The following is a 22,005-nucleotide window of genomic DNA, read 5'->3' as shown; positions in this document are numbered from 1 at the left end:
ATTCCATTCCGTTCCATTCCGTTCTACTCGGGTAGATTCCATTCCATTCCATTCCATTCCATTCCATTCCATTCCATTCCATTCCATTCCATTCCATTCCGTTCTACTCGGGTTGATTCCATTCTATTCCATTCCATTCCATTCCATTCCATTCCATTCCATTGAATTCCATTCCATTCCATTCCATTCCATTCCATTCCATTCCATTGAATTCCATTCCATTCCATTCCATTCCATTCCATTCCATTCCATCCCATTCCATTCCATTCCATTCCATTCCGTTCTACTCGGGTTGATTCCATTCTATTACATTCCATTCCATTCGATCCCATTTGATTCCATTCGATTCCATTCAATTCCATTCGATTCCATTCCATTCCATTCCATTCCATTCCATTGAATTCCATTCCATTCCATTCCATTCCATTCCATTCCATTCCATTCCATTCCATTCCATTCTACTGGTGTCCATTCCATTCCATTCCATTCCATTCCATTCCATTCCATTCCATTCCATTCCTTTCCATTCCATTGCATTCCATTGCATTCCATTCCATTCCATTCCATTCCATTCCATTCCATTCCATTCCATTCCACTCCACTCCACTCCACTCCACTCCATTCCACTCCACTCCACTCCGGTACATTCCATTCCATTCCATTCCATTCCATTCCATTCCATTCCGTGCTTCTCGGGTACATTCCGTTCCGTTCCATTCCATTCCATTCCATTCCATTCCGTTCCATTCCATTCCTTTCCATTCCATTGCATTCCATTGCATTCCATTCCATTCCATTCCATTGAATTCCATTCCATTCCATTCCATTCCATTCCATTGAATTCCATTCCGTTCCATTCCATTCCATTGAATTCCATTCCATTCCATTCCATTCCATTGAATTCCATTCCATTCCATTCCATTCCATTGAATTCCATTCCATTCCATTCCATTCCATTCCATTCCATTCCATTCCATTCCATTGAATTCCATTCCATTCCATTCCATTCCATTCCATTCCATTCCATTCCATCCCATTCCATTCCATTCCATTCCATTCCGTTCTACTCGGGTTGATTCCATTCTATTCCATTCCATTCCATTCGATCCCATTTGATTCCATTCGATTCCATTCAATTCCATTCGATTCCATTCCATTCCACTCCATTCCATTCCATTGAATTCCATTCCATTCCATTCCATTCCATTCCATTCCATTCCATTGAATTCCATTCCATTCCATTCCATTCCATTGAATTCCATTCCATTCCATTCCATTCCATTCCATTGAATTCCATTCCATTCCATTCCATTCCATTCCATTCCATTCCATTCCATTCCATTCCATTCCTTTCCATTCCATTCCATTCTACTGGTGTCCATTCCATTCCATTCCATTCCATTCCATTCCATTCCATTCCATTCCATTCCTTTCCATTCCATTGCATTCCATTGCATTCCATTGCATTCCATTCCATTCCATTCCATTCCATTCCATTCCACTCCACTCCACTCCACTCCACTCCATTCCACTCCACTCCACTCCGGTACATTCCATTCCATTCCATTCCATTCCATTCCATTCCATTCCGTGCTTCTCGGGTACATTCCGTTCCGTTCCATTCCATTCCATTCCATTCCATTCCGTTCCAGTGCACTCTACTCCACTCCACTCCACTCCACTCCACTCCGGTACATTCCATTCCATTCCATTCCATTCCATTCCATTTCCATTCCCATTCCATTTCCATTCCCGTTCCATTTCCATTCCCGTTTCTTTTCCATTCCCGTTCCATTTCCATTCCAGTTCCATTACCATTCCCGTTCCATTTCCATTCCCGATCCATTTCCATTCCCGTTGCTTTTCCATTCCCGTTCCATTTCCATTCCTGTTCCGTTACCATTCCCGTTCCATTTCCGTTCCCGTTCCGTTTCCGTTCCCGTTCCATTTCCGTTCTCGTTCCGTTTCCGTTCCCGTTCCATTTCCATTCCCGTTCCATTTCCGTTCCCGTTCCATTTCCATTCCCGTTCCATTTCCATTCCCTTTCCATTTCCATTTCATTCCATTCCGTTCTGCTCGGGTACATTCCATTCCATTCCATTGCATTCCATTCCGTTCTGCTCCTGTCCATTCCATTCCATTCCATTCCGTTCCATTCCGTTCTACTCGGGTAGATTCCATTCCATTCCATTCCATTCCATTCCATTCCATTCCATTCCATTCCATTCCATTCCATTCCATTCCATTCCATTCCATTCCATTCCATGGAATTCCATTCCATTCCATTCCATTCCATTCCATTCCATTCCATTCCATTCCATTCCATTCCATTCCATTCCATTCCATTGAATTCCATTCCATTCCATTCCATTCCATTCCATTGAATTCCATTCCGTTCCATTCCATTCCATTGAATTCCATTCCATTCCATTCCATTCCATTGAATTCCATTCCATTCCATTCCATTCCATTGAATTCCATTCCATTCCATTCCATTCCATTCCATTCCATTCCATTGAATTCCATTCCATTCCATTCCATTCCATTCCATTCCATTCCATTCCATCCCATTCCATTCCATTCCATTCCATTCCGTTCTACTCGGGATGATTCCATTCTATTCCATTCCATTCCATTCGATCCCATTTGATTCCATTCAATTCCATTCAATTCCATTCGATTCCATTCCATTCCACTCCATTCCATTCCATTGAATTCCATTCCATTCCATTCCATTCCATTCCATTCCATTCCATTCCATTGAATTCCATTCCATTCCATTCCATTCCATTCCATTGAATTCCATTCCATTCCATTCCATTCCATTGAATTCCATTCCATTCCATTCCATTCCATTCCATTCCATTCCATTCCATTCCATTCTACTGGTGTCCATTCCATTCCATTCCATTCCATTCCATTCCTTTCCATTCCATTGCATTCCATTGCATTCCATTCCATTCCATTCCATTCCATTCCATTCCACTCCACTCCACTCCACTCCACTCCATTCCACTCCACTCCACTCCGGTACATTCCATTCCATTCCATTCCATTCCATTCCATTCCATTCCATTCCGTGCTTCTCGGGTACATTCCGTTCCGTTCCATTCCATTCCATTCCATTCCATTCCGTTCCAGTGCACTCTACTCCACTCCACTCCACTCCACTCCACTCCGGTACATTCCATTCCATTCCATTCCATTCCATTCCATTCCATTTCCATTCCCATTCCATTTCCATTCCCGTTCCATTTCCATTCCCGTTTCTTTTCCATTCCCGTTCCATTTCCATTCCAGTTCCATTACCATTCCCGTTCCATTTCCATTCCCGATCCATTTCCATTCCCGTTCCATTTCCATTCCCGTTCCATTTCCATTCCCGTTCCGTTACCATTCCCGTTCCATTTCCGTTCCCGTTCCGTTTCCGTTCCCGTTCCATTTCCGTTCTCGTTCCGTTTCCGTTCCCGTTCCATTTCCATTCCCGTTCCATTTCCGTTCCCGTTCCATTTCCATTCCCGTTCCATTTCCATTCCCTTTCCATTTCCATTTCATTCCATTCCGTTCTGCTCGGGTACATTCCATTCCATTCCATTGCATTCCATTCCGTTCTGCTCCTGTCCATTCCATTCCATTCCAATCCGTTCCATTCCGTTCTACTCGGGTAGATTCAATTCCATTCCATTCCATTCCATTCCATTCCATTCCATTCCATTCCATTCCATTCCATTCCATTCCATTCTACTGGTGTCCATTCCATTCCATTCCATTCCATTCCATTCCATTCCATTCCATTCCATTGCATTCCATTCCATTCCATTCCATTCCGCTCCGTTCTACTCGGTTACATTCCATTCAATTCCATTCCATTCTGTTCTACTCGGGTAGATTCCATTCCATTCCATTCCATTCCTTTCCATTCCATTGCATTCCATTGCATTGCATTGCACTCAATTCCATTCCATTCCATTCCATTCCATTCCATTCCGTTCCGTTCAACTCGGTTACATTCCATTCAATTACATTCCATTCCGTTCTACTCGGTTACATTCCATTCCATTCCATTCCATTCCATTCCAATCCATTCCATTCCATTCCATTCCGTTCTACTCGGGTACATTCCGTTCCATTCCATTCCATTCCATTCCATTCCATTCCATTCCTTTCCGTTCTACTTTGGTACATTCCATTCCATTCCATTCCATTCCATTCCATTCCATTACATTCCATTCCATTCCATTCCGTTCTACTCAGGTTGATTCCATTCTATTCCATTCCATTCCATTCCATTCCATTCCATTCCATTCGATTCCATTCCATTCCATTCCATTGAATTCCATTCCATTCCATTCCATTCCATGGAATTCCATTCCATTCCATTCCATTCCATTCCATAACATTGAATTCCATTCCATTCCATTCCATTCCATTCCATTCCATTCCATTCTACTGGTGTCCATTCCATTCCATTCCATTCCATTCCATTCCATTCCATTCCATTCCATTCCATTCCATTCCATTCCTTTCCATTCCATTGCATTCCATTGCATTCCATTCCATTCCATTCCATTCCATTCCATTCCATTCCACTCCACTCCACTCCACTCCACTCCATTCCACTCCACTCCACTCCGGTACATTCCATTCCATTCCATTCCATTCCATTCCATTCCATTCCATTCCGTGCTTCTCGGGTACATTCCGTTCCGTTCCATTCCATTCCATTCCATTCCATTCCGTTCCAGTGCACTCTACTCCACTCCACTCCACTCCACTCCACTCCGGTACATTCCATTCCATTCCATTCCATTCCATTCCATTCCATTTCCATTCCCATTCCATTTCCATTCCGGTTCCATTTCCATTCCCGTTTCTTTTCCATTCCCGTTCCATTTCCATTCCAGTTCCATTACCATTCCCGTTCCATTTCCATTCCCGATCCATTTCCATTCCCGTTCCATTTCCATTCCCGTTCCATTTCCATTCCCGTTCCGTTACCATTCCCGTTCCATTTCCGTTCCCGTTCCGTTTCCGTTCCCGTTCCATTTCCGTTCTCGTTCCGTTTCCGTTCCCGTTCCATTTCCATTCCCGTTCCATTTCCGTTCCCATTCCATTTCCATTCCCGTTCCATTTCCATTCCCTTTCCATTTCCATTTCATTCCATTCCGTTCTGCTCGTGTACATTCCATTCCATTCCATTGCATTCCATTCCGTTCTGCTCCTGTCCATTCCATTCCATTCCAATCCGTTCCATTCCGTTCTACTCGGGTAGATTCCATTCCATTCCATTCCATTCCATTCCATTCCATTCCATTCCATTCCATTCTACTGGTGTCCATTCCATTCCATTCCATTCCATTCCATTCCATTCCATTCCATTCCATTCCATTCCATTGCATTCCATTCCATTCCATTCCATTCCGTTCCGTTCTACTCGGTTACATTCCATTCAATTCCATTCCATTCCGTTCTACTCGGGTAGATTCCATTCCATTCCATTCCATTCCTTTCCATTCCATTGCATTCCATTGCATTGCATTGCACTCAATTCCATTCCATTCCATTCCATTCCATTCCATTCCATTCCATTCCATTCCGTTCCGTTCAACTCGGTTACATTCCATTCAATTACATTCCATTCCGTTCTACTCGGTTACATTCCATTCCATTCCATTCCATTCCATTCCAATCCATTCCATTCCATTCCATTCCGTTCTACTCGGGTACATTCCGTTCCATTCCATTCCATTCCATTCCATTCCATTCCTTTCCGTTCTACTTTGGTACATTCCATTCCATTCCATTCCATTCCATTCCATTCCATTCCATTACATTCCATTCCATTCCATTCCGTTCTACTCAGGTTGATTCCATTCTATTCCATTCCATTCCATTCCATTCCATTCCATTCCATTCCATTCGATTCCATTCCATTCCATTCCATGGAATTCCATTCCATTCCATTCCATTCCATGGAATTCCATTCCATTCCATGGAATTCCATTCCATTCCATTCCATTCCATGGAATTCCATTCCATTCCATGGAATTCCATTCCATTCCATTCCATTCCATTCCATTCCATTCCATTCCATTCCTTTCCATTCCATTGAATTCCATTCCATTCCATTCCATTCCATTCCATTCCATTCCATTGAATTCCATTCCGTTCCATTCCATTCCATTGAATTCCATTCCATTCCATTCCATTCCATTCCATTCCATTCCATTGAATTCCATTCCATTCCATTCCATTCCATTCCATTCCATCCCATTCCATTCCATTCCATTCCATTCCGTTCTACTCGGGTTGATTCCATTCTATTCCATTCCATTCCATTCGATCCCATTTGATTCCATTCGATTCCATTCAATTCCATTCGATTCCATTTAATTCCACTCCATTCCATTCCATTGAGTTCCATTCCATTCCATTCCATTCCATTCCATGGAATTCCATTCCATTCCATTCCATTCCATTCCATGGAATTCCGTTCCATTCCATTCCATTCCATTCCATAGAATTCCGTTCCATTCCATTCCATTCCGTTCCGTTCCGTTCAGTTCCGTTCCGTTGCGTTCCGTTCCGTTCCGTTGTGTTCCGTTCCCTTCTACTCGGGTTGATTCCATTCTATTCCATTCCATTCCAATCCATTCCGTTCCATTCCATTGAATTCCATTCCATTCCATTCCATTCCATTCCATTCCATTCCATTGAATTCCATTCCATTCCATTCCATTCCATGGAATTCCGTTCCATTCCATTCCATTCCGTTCCTTTCCGTCCCGTTCCGTTCCGTTCCGTTCCGTTGCGTTCCGTTCCGTTCTACTCGGGTTGATTCCATTCTATTCCATTCCATTCCATTCGATTCCATTCGATTCCATTCGATTCCACTCCATTCCATTCCATAGAATTCCATTCCATTCCATTCCATTCCATTGAATTCCATTCCATTCCATTCCATTCCATAGAATTCCATTGAATTCCATTCCATTCCATTCCATTCCATTCCATTCCATTCCATTCCATTCCATTCCATTCCATTCCATTCCATTCCATTCCATTCTACTGGTGTCCATTCCATTCCATTCCATTCCATTCCATTCCTTTCCATTCCATTGCATTCCATTGCATTCCATTCCATTCCATTCCATTCCATTCCATTCCATTCCACTCCACTCCACTCCACTCCACTCCATTCCACTCCACTCCACTCCGGTACATTCCATTCCATTCCATTCCATTCCATTCCATTCCATTCCATTCCATTCCGTGCTTCTCGGGTACATTCCGTTCCGTTCCATTCCATTCCATTCCATTCCATTCCGTTCCAGTGCACTCTACTCCACTCCACTCCACTCCACTCCACTCCGGTACATTCCATTCCATTCCATTCCATTCCATTCCATTTCCATTCCCATTCCATTTCCATTCCCGTTCCATTTCCATTCCCGTTTCTTTTCCATTCCCGTTCCATTTCCATTCCAGTTCCATTACCATTCCCGTTCCATTTCCATTCCCGATCCATTTCCATTTCCGTTCCTTTTCCATTCCCGTTCCATTTCCATTCCTGTTCCGTTACCATTCCCGTTCCTTTTCCGTTCCCGTTCCTTTTCCGTTCCCGTTCCATTTCCGTTCTCGTTCCGTTTCCGTTCCCGTTCCATTTCCATTCCCGTTCCATTTCCGTTCCCGTTCCATTTCCATTCCCGTTCCATTTCCATTCCCTTTCCATTTCCATTTCATTCCATTCCGTTCTGCTCGGGTACATTCCATTCCATTTCATTGCATTCCATTCCGTTCTGCTCCTGTCCATTCCATTCCATTCCATTCCGTTCCATTCCATTCCATTCCATTCCATTCCATTCCGTTCTACTCGGGTTGATTCCATTCTATTCCATTCCATTCCATTCCATTCCATTCCATGGAATTCCATTCCATTCCATGGAATTCCATTCCATTCCATTCCATGGAATTCCATTCCATTCCATTCCATGGAATTCCATTCCATTCCATTCCATGGAATTCCATTCCATTCCATTCCATTCCATGGAATTCTATTCCATTCCATTCCATTCTATTCCATTCCATTCCATTCCATTCCATTGAATTCCATTCCATTCCATTCAATTCCATTCCATTGAATTCCATTCCGTTCCATTCCATTCCATTGAATTCCATTCCATTCCATTCCATTCCATTGAATTCCATTCCATTCCATTCCATTCCATTCCATTCCATTCCATTCCATTGAATTCCATTCCATTCCATTCCATTCCATTCCATTCCATTCCATCCCATTCCATTCCATTCCATTCCATTCCGTTCTACTCGGGTTGACTCCATTCTATTCCATTCCATTCCATTCGATCCCATTTGATTCCATTCGATTCCATTCAATTCCATTCGATTCCATTCCATTCCACTCCATTCCATTCCATTGAATTCCATTCCATTCCATTCCATTCCATTCCATTCCATTCCATTCCATTCCATTGAATTCCATTCCATTCCATTCCATTCCATTCCATTGAATTCCATTCCATTCCATTCCATTCCACTGAATTCCATTCCATTCCATTCCATTCCATTCCATTCCATTCCATTCCATTCCATTCCATTCTACTGGTGTCCATTCCATTCCATTCCATTCCATTCCATTCCATTCCATTCCATTCCATTCCTTTCCATTCCATTGCATTCCATTGCATTCCATTCCATTCCATTCCATTCCATTCCATTCCATTCCATTCCACTCCACTCCACTCCACTCCACTCCATTCCACTCCACTCCACTCCGGTACATTCCATTCCATTCCATTCCATTCCATTCCATTCCATTCCATTCCGTGCTTCTCGGGTACATTCCGTTCCGTTCCATTCCATTCCATTCCATTCCATTCCGTTCCAGTGCACTCTACTCCACTCCACTCCACTCCACTCCACTCCGGTACATTCCATTCCATTCCATTCCATTCCATTCCATTCCATTCCATTCCATTCCATTCCATTCCTTTCCATTCCATTGCATTCCATTCCATTCCATTCCGTTCTACTCGGGTACATTCCGTTCCATTCCATTCCATTCCATTCCATTCCATTCCATTCCTTTCCGTTCTACTTTGGTACATTCCATTCCATTCCATTCCATTCCATTGAATTCCATTCCATTCCATTCCATTCCATTCCATTCCATTCCATTCCATTCTACTGGTGTCCATTCCATTCCATTCCATTCCATTCCATTCCATTCCATTCCATTCCATTCCTTTCCATTCCATTGCATTCCATTGCATTCCATTCCATTCCATTCCATTCCATTCCATTCCATTCCATTCCATTCCATTCCATTCCATTCCATTCCATTCTACTGGTGTCCATTCCATTCCATTCCATTCCATTCCATTCCATTCCATTCCATTCCATTGCATTCCATTCCATTCCATTCCATTCCGCTCCGTTCTACTCGGTTACATTCCATTCAATTCCATTCCATTCTGTTCTACTCGGGTAGATTCCATTCCATTCCATTCCATTCCTTTCCATTCCATTGCATTCCATTGCATTGCATTGCACTCAATTCCATTCCATTCCATTCCATTCCATTCCATTCCGTTCCGTTCAACTCGGTTACATTCCATTCAATTACATTCCATTCCGTTCTACTCGGTTACATTCCATTCCATTCCATTCCATTCCATTCCAATCCATTCCATTCCATTCCATTCCGTTCTACTCGGGTACATTCCGTTCCATTCCATTCCATTCCATTCCATTCCATTCCATTCCTTTCCGTTCTACTTTGGTACATTCCATTCCATTCCATTCCATTCCATTCCATTCCATTACATTCCATTCCATTCCATTCCGTTCTACTCAGGTTGATTCCATTCTATTCCATTCCATTCCATTCCATTCCATTCCATTCCATTCGATTCCATTCCATTCCATTCCATTGAATTCCATTCCATTCCATTCCATTCCATGGAATTCCATTCCATTCCATTCCATTCCATTCCATAACATTGAATTCCATTCCATTCCATTCCATTCCATTCCATTCCATTCCATTCTACTGGTGTCCATTCCATTCCATTCCATTCCATTCCATTCCATTCCATTCCATTCCATTCCATTCCATTCCTTTCCATTCCATTGCATTCCATTGCATTCCATTCCATTCCATTCCATTCCATTCCATTCCATTCCACTCCACTCCACTCCACTCCACTCCATTCCACTCCACTCCACTCCGGTACATTCCATTCCATTCCATTCCATTCCATTCCATTCCATTCCATTCCGTGCTTCTCGGGTACATTCCGTTCCGTTCCATTCCATTCCATTCCATTCCATTCCGTTCCAGTGCACTCTACTCCACTCCACTCCCCTCCACTCCACTCCGGTACATTCCATTCCATTCCATTCCATTCCATTCCATTCCATTTCCATTCCCATTCCATTTCCATTCCTGTTCCATTTCCATTCCCGTTTCTTTTCCATTCCCGTTCCATTTCCATTCCAGTTCCATTACCATTCCCGTTCCATTTCCATTCCCGATCCATTTCCATTCCCGTTCCATTTCCATTCCCGTTCCATTTCCATTCCCGTTCCGTTACCATTCCCGTTCCATTTCCGTTCCCGTTCCGTTTCCGTTCCCGTTCCATTTCCGTTCTCGTTCCGTTTCCGTTCCCGTTCCATTTCCATTCCCGTTCCATTTCCGTTCCCATTCCATTTCCATTCCCGTTCCATTTCCATTCCCTTTCCATTTCCATTTCATTCCATTCCGTTCTGCTCGTGTACATTCCATTCCATTCCATTGCATTCCATTCCGTTCTGCTCCTGTCCATTCCATTCCATTCCAATCCGTTCCATTCCGTTCTACTCGGGTAGATTCCATTCCATTCCATTCCATTCCATTCCATTCCATTCCATTCCATTCCATTCCATTCTACTGGTGTCCATTCCATTCCATTCCATTCCATTCCATTCCATTCCATTCCATTCCATTCCATTGCATTCCATTCCATTCCATTCCATTCCGTTCCGTTCTACTCGGTTACATTCCATTCAATTCCATTCCATTCCGTTCTACTCGGGTAGATTCCATTCCATTCCATTCCATTCCTTTCCATTCCATTGCATTCCATTGCATTGCATTGCACTCAATTCCATTCCATTCCATTCCATTCCATTCCATTCCATTCCATTCCATTCCGTTCCGTTCAACTCGGTTACATTCCATTCAATTACATTCCATTCCGTTCTACTCGGTTACATTCCATTCCATTCCATTCCATTCCATTCCAATCCATTCCATTCCATTCCATTCCGTTCTACTCGGGTACATTCCGTTCCATTCCATTCCATTCCATTCCATTCCATTCCTTTCCGTTCTACTTTGGTACATTCCATTCCATTCCATTCCATTCCATTCCATTCCATTCCATTACATTCCATTCCATTCCATTCCGTTCTACTCAGGTTGATTCCATTCTATTCCATTCCATTCCATTCCATTCCATTCCATTCCATTCCATTCGATTCCATTCCATTCCATTCCATGGAATTCCATTCCATTCCATTCCATTCCATGGAATTCCATTCCATTCCATGGAATTCCATTCCATTCCATTCCATTCCATGGAATTCCATTCCATTCCATGGAATTCCATTCCATTCCATTCCATTCCATTCCATTCCATTCCATTCCATTCCATTCCTTTCCATTCCATTGAATTCCATTCCATTCCATTCCATTCCATTCCATTCCATTGAATTCCATTCCGTTCCATTCCATTCCATTGAATTCCATTCCATTCCATTCCATTCCATTCCATTCCATTCCATTGAATTCCATTCCATTCCATTCCATTCCATTCCATTCCATCCCATTCCATTCCATTCCATTCCATTCCGTTCTACTCGGGTTGATTCCATTCTATTCCATTCCATTCCATTCGATCCCATTTGATTCCATTCGATTCCATTCAATTCCATTCGATTCCATTTAATTCCACTCCATTCCATTCCATTGAGTTCCATTCCATTCCATTCCATTCCATTCCATGGAATTCCATTCCATTCCATTCCATTCCATTCCATGGAATTCCGTTCCATTCCATTCCATTCCATTCCATAGAATTCCGTTCCATTCCATTCCATTCCGTTCCGTTCCGTTCAGTTCCGTTCCGTTGCGTTCCGTTCCGTTCCGTTGTGTTCCGTTCCGTTCTACTCGGGTTGATTCCATTCTATTCCATTCCATTCCAATCCATTCCGTTCCATTCCATTGAATTCCATTCCATTCCATTCCATTCCATTCCATTCCATTCCATTGAATTCCATTCCATTCCATTCCATTCCATGGAATTCCGTTCCATTCCATTCCATTCCGTTCCTTTCCGTCCCGTTCCGTTCCGTTCCGTTCCGTTGCGTTCCGTTCCGTTCTACTCGGGTTGATTCCATTCTATTCCATTCCATTCCATTCGATTCCATTCGATTCCATTCGATTCCACTCCATTCCATTCCATAGAATTCCATTCCATTCCATTCCATTCCATTGAATTCCATTCCATTCCATTCCATTCCATTGAATTCCATTGCATTCCATTCCATTCCATTGAATTCCATTCCATTCCATTCCATTCCATTCCATTCCATTCCATTCCATTCCATTCCATTCCATTCCATTCTACTGGTGTCCATTCCATTCCATTCCATTCCATTCCATTCCTTTCCATTCCATTGCATTCCATTGCATTCCATTCCATTCCATTCCATTCCATTCCATTCCATTCCACTCCACTCCACTCCACTCCACTCCATTCCACTCCACTCCACTCCGGTACATTCCATTCCATTCCATTCCATTCCATTCCATTCCATTCCATTCCATTCCATTCCATTCCATTCCATTCCATTCCATTCCGTGCTTCTCGGGTACATTCCGTTCCGTTCCATTCCATTCCATTCCATTCCATTCCGTTCCAGTGCACTCTACTCCACTCCACTCCACTCCACTCCACTCCGGTACATTCCATTCCATTCCATTCCATTCCATTCCATTTCCATTCCCATTCCATTTCCATTCCCGTTCCATTTCCATTCCCGTTTCTTTTCCATTCCCGTTCCATTTCCATTCCAGTTCCATTACCATTCCCGTTCCATTTCCATTCCCGATCCATTTCCATTTCCGTTCCTTTTCCATTCCCGTTCCATTTCCATTCCTGTTCCGTTACCATTCCCGTTCCTTTTCCGTTCCCGTTCCTTTTCCGTTCCCGTTCCATTTCCGTTCTCGTTCCGTTTCCGTTCCCGTTCCATTTCCATTCCCGTTCCATTTCCGTTCCCGTTCCATTTCCATTCCCGTTCCATTTCCATTCCCTTTCCATTTCCATTTCATTCCATTCCGTTCTGCTCGGGTACATTCCATTCCATTCCATTGCATTCCATTCCGTTCTGCTCCTGTCCATTCCATTCCATTCCATTCCGTTCCATTCCATTCCATTCCATTCCATTCCATTCCGTTCTACTCGGGTTGATTCCATTCTATTCCATTCCATTCCATTCCATTCCATTCCATGGAATTCCATTCCATTCCATGGAATTCCATTCCATTCCATTCCATGGAATTCCATTCCATTCCATTCCATGGAATTCCATTCCATTCCATTCCATGGAATTCCATTCCATTCCATTCCATGGAATTCCATTCCATTCCATTCCATTCCATGGAATTCTATTCCATTCCATTCCATTCTATTCCATTCCATTCCATTCCATTCCATTGAATTCCATTCCATTCCATTCAATTCCATTCCATTGAATTCCATTCCGTTCCATTCCATTCCATTGAATTCCATTCCATTCCATTCCATTCCATTGAATTCCATTCCATTCCATTCCATTCCATTGAATTCCATTCCATTCCATTCCATTCCATTCCATTCCATTCCATTCCATTGAATTCCATTCCATTCCATTCCATTCCATTCCATTCCATTCCATCCCATTCCATTCCATTCCATTCCATTCCGTTCTACTCGGGTTGACTCCATTCTATTCCATTCCATTCCATTCGATCCCATTTGATTCCATTCGATTCCATTCAATTCCATTCGATTCCATTCCATTCCACTCCATTCCATTCCATTGAATTCCATTCCATTCCATTCCATTCCATTCCATTCCATTCCATTCCATTCCATTGAATTCCATTCCATTCCATTCCATTCCATTCCATTGAATTCCATTCCATTCCATTCCATTCCACTGAATTCCATTCCATTCCATTCCATTCCATTCCATTCCATTCCATTCCATTCCATTCTACTGGTGTCCATTCCATTCCATTCCATTCCATTCCATTCCATTCCATTCCATTCCATTCCTTTCCATTCCATTGCATTCCATTGCATTCCATTCCATTCCATTCCATTCCATTCCATTCCATTCCATTCCACTCCACTCCACTCCACTCCACTCCATTCCACTCCACTCCACTCCGGTACATTCCATTCCATTCCATTCCATTCCATTCCATTCCATTCCGTGCTTCTCGGGTACATTCCGTTCCGTTCCATTCCATTCCATTCCATTCCATTCCGTTCCAGTGCACTCTACTCCACTCCACTCCACTCCACTCCACTCCGGTACATTCCATTCCATTCCATTCCATTCCATTCCATTCCATTCCATTCCATTCCATTCCATTCCTTTCCATTCCATTGCATTCCATTCCATTCCATTCCGTTCTACTCGGGTACATTCCGTTCCATTCCATTCCATTCCATTCCATTCCATTCCATTCCTTTCCGTTCTACTTTGGTACATTCCATTCCATTCCATTCCATTCCATTGAATTCCATTCCATTCCATTCCATTCCATTCCATTCCATTCCATTCCATTCTACTGGTGTCCATTCCATTCCATTCCATTCCATTCCATTCCATTCCATTCCATTCCATTCCTTTCCATTCCATTGCATTCCATTGCATTCCATTCCATTCCATTCCATTCCATTCCATTCCATTCCATTCCACTCCACTCCACTCCACTCCACTCCATTCCACTCCACTCCACTCCGGTACATTCCATTCCATTCCATTCCATTCCATTCCATTCCATTCCGTGCTTCTCGGGTACATTCCGTTCCGTTCCATTCCATTCCATTCCATTCCATTCCGTTCCAGTGCACTCTACTCCACTCCACTCCACTCCACTCCACTCCGGTACATTCCATTCCATTCCATTCCATTCCATTCCATTTCCATTCCCATTCCATTTCCATTCCCGTTCCATTTCCATTCCCGTTTCTTTTCCATTCCCGTTCCATTTCCATTCCAGTTCCATTACCATTCCCGTTCCATTTCCATTCCCGATCCATTTCCATTCCCGTTCCATTTCCATTCCCGTTCCATTTCCATTCCCGTTCCATTACCATTCCCGTTCCATTTCCGTTCCCGTTCCGTTTCCGTTCCCGTTCCATTTCCGTTCTCGTTCCGTTTCCGTTACCGTTCCATTTCCGTTCCCGTTCCATTTCCGTTCCCGTTCCATTTCCATTCCCGTCCCATTTCCATTCCCTTTCCATTTCCATTTCATTCCATTCCGTTCTGCTCGGGTACATTCCATTCCATTCCATTGCATTCCATTCCGTTCTGCTCCTGTCCATTCCATTCCATTCCAATCCGTTCCATTCCGTTCTACTCGGGTAGATTCAAATCCATTCCATTCCATTCCATTCCATTCCATTCCATTCCATTCCATTCCATTCCATTCCATTGTACTGGTGTCCATTCCATTCCATTCCATTCCATTCCATTCCATTCCATTCCATTAAATTCCATTGCATTCCATTCCATTCCATTCCATTCCGTTCCGTTCTACTCGGTTGCATTCCATTCAATTCCATTCCATTCTGTTCTACTCGGGTAGATTCCATTCCATTCCATTCCATTCCTTTCCATTCCATTGCATTCCATTGCATTGCATTGCACTCAATTCCATTCCATTCCATTCCATTCCATTCCATTCCATTCCATTCCGTTCTACTCAGGTTGATTCCATTCTATTCCATTCCATTCCATTCCATTCCATTCCATAGAATTCCATTCCATTCCATTCCATTCCATTCCATAGAATTCCATTCCATTCCATTCCATTCCATTGAATTCCATTCCATTCCATTCCATTCCATTCCATTCCATTCCATTCCATTCCATTCCATTCCATTCTACTGGTGTCCATTCCATTCCATTCCATTCCATTCCATTCCATTCCTTTCCATTCCATTGCATTCCATTGCATTCCATTCCATTCCATTCCATTCCATTCCATTCCATTCCATTCCACTCCACTCCACTCCACTCCACTCCATTCCACTCCACTCCACTCCGGTACATTCCATTCCATTCCATTCCATTCCATTCCATTCCATTCCATTCCATTCCATTCCGTGCTTCTCGGGTACATTCCGTTCCGTTCCATTCCATTCCATTCCATTCCGTTCCAGTGCACTCTACTCCACTCCACTCCACTCCACTCCACTCCGGTACATTCCATTCCATTCCATTCCATTCCATTCCATTCCATTTCCATTCCCATTCCATTTCCATTCCCGTTCCATTTCCATTCCCGTTTCTTTTCCATTCCCGTTCCATTTCCATTCCAGTTCCATTACCATTCCCGTTCCATTTCCATTCCCGATCCATTTCCATTCCCGTTCCTTTTCCATTCCCGTTCCATTTCCATTCCTGTTCCGTTACCATTCCCCTTCCTTTTCCGTTCCCGTTCCGTTTCCGTTCCCGTTCCATTTCCGTTCTCGTTCCGTTTCCGTTCCCGTTCCATTTCCATTCCCGTTCCATTTCCGTTCCCGTTCCATTTCCATTCCCGTTCCATTTCCATTCCCTTTCCATTTCCATTTCATTCCATTCCGTTCTGCTCGGGTACATTCCATTCCATTCCATTGCATTCCATTCCGTTCTGCTCCTGTCCATTCCATTCCATTCCATTCCGTTCCATTCCGTTCTACTCGGGTAGATTCCATTCCATTCCATTCCATTCCATTCCATTCCATTCCATTCCATTCCATTCCATTCCATTCCGTTCTACTCGGGTTGATTCCATTCTATTCCATTCCATTCCATTCCATTCCATTCCATTCCATGGAATTCCATTCCATTCCATTCCATGGAATTCCATTCCATTCCATTCCATGGAATTCCATTCCATTCCATTCCATTCCATTCCATTCCATTCCATTCCATTGAATTCCATTCCATTCCATTCCATTCCATTCCATTCCATTCCATCCCATTCCATTCCATTCCATTCCATTCCGTTCTACTCGGGTTGACTCCATTCTATTCCATTCCATTCCATTCGATCCCATTTGATTCCATTCGATTCCATTCAATTCCATTCGATTCCATTCCATTCCACTCCATTCCATTCCATTGAATTCCATTCCATTCCATTCCATTCCATTCCATTCCATTCCATTCCATTCCATTGAATTCCATTCCATTCCATTCCATTCCATTCCATTGAATTCCATTCCATTCCATTCCATTCCACTGAATTCCATTCCATTCCATTCCATTCCATTCCATTCCATTCCATTCCATTCCATTCTACTGGTGTCCATTCCATTCCATTCCATTCCATTCCATTCCATTCCATTCCATTCCATTCCTTTCCATTCCATTGCATTCCATTGCATTCCATTCCATTCCATTCCATTCCATTCCATTCCATTCCATTCCACTCCACTCCACTCCACTCCACTCCATTCCACTCCACTCCACTCCGGTACATTCCATTCCATTCCATTCCATTCCATTCCATTCCATTCCGTGCTTCTCGGGTACATTCCGTTCCGTTCCATTCCATTCCATTCCATTCCATTCCGTTCCAGTGCACTCTACTCCACTCCACTCCACTCCACTCCACTCCGGTACATTCCATTCCATTCCATTCCATTCCATTCCATTCCATTCCATTCCATTCCATTCCATTCCTTTCCATTCCATTGCATTCCATTCCATTCCATTCCGTTCTACTCGGGTACATTCCGTTCCATTCCATTCCATTCCATTCCATTCCATTCCATTCCATTCCTTTCCGTTCTACGTTGGTACATTCCATTCCATTCCATTCCATTCCATTGAATTCCATTCCATTCCATTCCATTCCATTCCATTCCATTCCATTCCATTCTACTGGTGTCCATTCCATTCCATTCCATTCCATTCCATTCCATTCCATTCCATTCCATTCCTTTCCATTCCATTGCATTCCATTGCATTCCATTCCATTCCATTCCATTCCATTCCATTCCATTCCATTCCACTCCACTCCACTCCACTCCACTCCATTCCACTCCACTCCACTCCGGTACATTCCATTCCATTCCATTCCATTCCATTCCATTCCATTCCGTGCTTCTCGGGTACATTCCGTTCCGTTCCATTCCATTCCATTCCATTCCATTCCGTTCCAGTGCACTCTACTCCACTCCACTCCACTCCACTCCACTCCGGTACATTCCATTCCATTCCATTCCATTCCATTCCATTTCCATTCCCATTCCATTTCCATTCCCGTTCCATTTCCATTCCCGTTTCTTTTCCATTCCCGTTCCATTTCCATTCCAGTTCCATTACCATTCCCGTTCCATTTCCATTCCCGATCCATTTCCATTCCCGTTCCATTTCCATTCCCGTTCCATTTCCATTCCCGTTCCATTACCATTCCCGTTCCATTTCCGTTCCCGTTCCGTTTCCGTTCCCGTTCCATTTCCGTTCTCGTTCCGTTTCCGTTACCGTTCCATTTCCGTTCCCGTTCCATTTCCGTTCCCGTTCCATTTCCATTCCCGTCCCATTTCCATTCCCTTTCCATTTCCATTTCATTCCATTCCGTTCTGCTCGGGTACATTCCATTCCATTCCATTGCATTCCATTCCGTTCTGCTCCTGTCCATTCCATTCCATTCCAATCCGTTCCATTCCGTTCTACTCGGGTAGATTCAAATCCATTCCATTCCATTCCATTCCATTCCATTCCATTCCATTCCATTCCATTCCATTCCATTGTACTGGTGTCCATTCCATTCCATTCCATTCCATTCCATTCCATTCCATTCCATTAAATTCCATTGCATTCCATTCCATTCCATTCCATTCCGTTCCGTTCTACTCGGTTGCATTCCATTCAATTCCATTCCATTCTGTTCTACTCGGGTAGATTCCATTCCATTCCATTCCATTCCTTTCCATTCCATTGCATTCCATTGCATTGCATTGCACTCAATTCCATTCCATTCCATTCCATTCCATTCCATTCCATTCCATTCCGTTCTACTCAGGTTGATTCCATTCTATTCCATTCCATTCCATTCCATTCCATTCCATTCCATAGAATTCCATTCCATTCCATTCCATTCCATTCCATAGAATTCCATTCCATTCCATTCCATTCCATTGAATTCCATTCCATTCCATTCCATTCCATTCCATTCCATTCCATTCCATTCCATTCCATTCCATTCCATTCCATTCTACTGGTGTCCATTCCATTCCATTCCATTCCATTCCATTCCATTCCTTTCCATTCCATTGCATTCCATTGCATTCCATTCCATTCCATTCCATTCCATTCCATTCCATTCCACTCCACTCCACTCCACTCCACTCCATTCCACTCCACTCCACTCCGGTACATTCCATTCCATTCCATTCCATTCCATTCCATTCCATTCCATTCCATTCCGTGCTTCTCGGGTACATTCCGTTCCGTTCCATTCCATTCCATTCCATTCCGTTCCAGTGCACTCTACTCCACTCCACTCCACTCCACTCCACTCCGGTACATTCCATTCCATTCCATTCCATTCCATTCCATTTCCATTCCCATTCCATTTCCATTCCCGTTCCATTTCCATTCCCGTTTCTTTTCCATTCCCGTTCCATTTCCATTCCAGTTCCATTACCATTCCCGTTCCATTTCCATTCCCGATCCATTTCCATTCCCGTTCCTTTTCCATTCCCGTTCCATTTCCATTCCTGTTCCGTTACCATTCCCCTTCCTTTTCCGTTCCCGTTCCGTTTCCGTTCCCGTTCCATTTCCGTTCTCGTTCCGTTTCCGTTCCCGTTCCATTTCCATTCCCGTTCCATTTCCGTTCCCGTTCCATTTCCATTCCCGTTCCATTTCCATTCCCTTTCCATTTCCATTTCATTCCATTCCGTTCTGCTCGGGTACATTCCATTCCATTCCATTGCATTCCATTCCGTTCTGCTCCTGTCCATTCCATTCCATTCCATTCCGTTCCATTCCGTTCTACTCGGGTAGATTCCATTCCATTCCATTCCATTCCATTCCATTCCATTCCATTCCATTCCATTCCATTCCATTCCATTCCGTTCTACTCGGGTTGATTCCATTCTATTCCATTCCATTCCATTCCATTCCATTCCATTCCATGGAATTCAATTCCATTCCATTCCATGGAATTCCATTCCATTCCATTCCATGGAATTCCATTCCATTCCATTCCATTCCATGGAATTCTATTCCATTCCATTCCATGGAATTCCATTCCATTCCATTCCATTCCATTGAATTCCATTCCATTCCATTCCATTCCATTCCATTGAATTCCATTCCGTTCCATTCCATTCCATTGAATTTCATTCCATTCCATTCCATTCCATTGAATTCCATTCCATTCCATTCCATTCCATTCCATTCCATTCCATTCCATTGAATTCCATTCCATTCCATTCCATTCCATTCCATTCCATTCCATCCCATTCCATTCCATTCCATTCCATTCCGTTCTACTCGGGTTGATTCCATTCTATTACATTCCATTCCATTCGATCCCATTTGATTCCATTCGATTCCATTCAATTCCATTCGATTCCATTCCATTCCACTCCATTCCATTCCATTGAATTCCATTCCATTCCATTCCATTCCATTCCATTCCATTCCATTCCATTCCATTGAATTCCATTCCATTCCATTCCATTCCATTCCATTGAATTCCATTCCATTCCATTCCATTCCATTCCATTCCATTCCATTCCATTCCATTCCATTCCATTCCATTCCATTCCATTCTACTGGTGTCCATTCCATTCCATTCCATTCCATTCCATTCCATTCCATTCCATTCCTTTCCATTCCATTGCATTCCATTGCATTCCATTCCATTCCATTCCATTCCATTCCATTCCATTCCATTCCATTCCATTCCACTCCACTCCACTCCACTCCACTCCATTCCTCTCCACTCCACTCCGGTACATTCCATTCCATTCCATTCCATTCCATTCCATTCCATTCCGTGCTTCTCGGGTACATTCCGTTCCGTTCCATTCCATTCCATTCCATTCCATTCCGTTCCATTCCATTCCTTTCCATTCCATTGCATTCCATTGCATTCCATTCCATTCCATTCCATTGAATTCCATTCCATTCCATTCCATTCCATTCCATTGAATTCCATTCCGTTCCATTCCATTCCATTGAATTCCATTCCATTCCATTCCATTCCATTGAATTCCATTCCATTCCATTCCATTCCATTGAATTCCATTCCATTCCATTCCATTCCATTCCATTCCATTCCATTCCATTCCATTGAATTCCATTCCATTCCATTCCATTCCATTCCATTCCATTCCATTCCATCCCATTCCATTCCATTCCATTCCATTCCGTTCTACTCGGGTTGATTCCATTCTATTCCATTCCATTCCATTCGATCCCATTTGATTCCATTCGATTCCATTCAATTCCATTCGATTCCATTCCATTCCACTCCATTCCATTCCATTGAATTCCATTCCATTCCATTCCATTCCATTCCATTCCATTCCATTCCATTGAATTCCATTCCATTCCATTCCATTCCATTGAATTCCATTCCATTCCATTCCATTCCATTCCATTGAATTCCATTCCATTCCATTCCATTCCATTGAATTCCATTCCATTCCATTCCATTCC

This window comes from Gorilla gorilla, chromosome 12 (assembly GCF_029281585.2).
Source record: "Gorilla gorilla gorilla isolate KB3781 chromosome 12, NHGRI_mGorGor1-v2.1_pri, whole genome shotgun sequence".
NCBI classification, from domain to species: domain Eukaryota; kingdom Metazoa; phylum Chordata; class Mammalia; order Primates; family Hominidae; genus Gorilla; species Gorilla gorilla.
The sequence above is the reverse complement of the archived record's forward strand: the minus strand, read 5'-3'. Positions refer to the sequence as shown.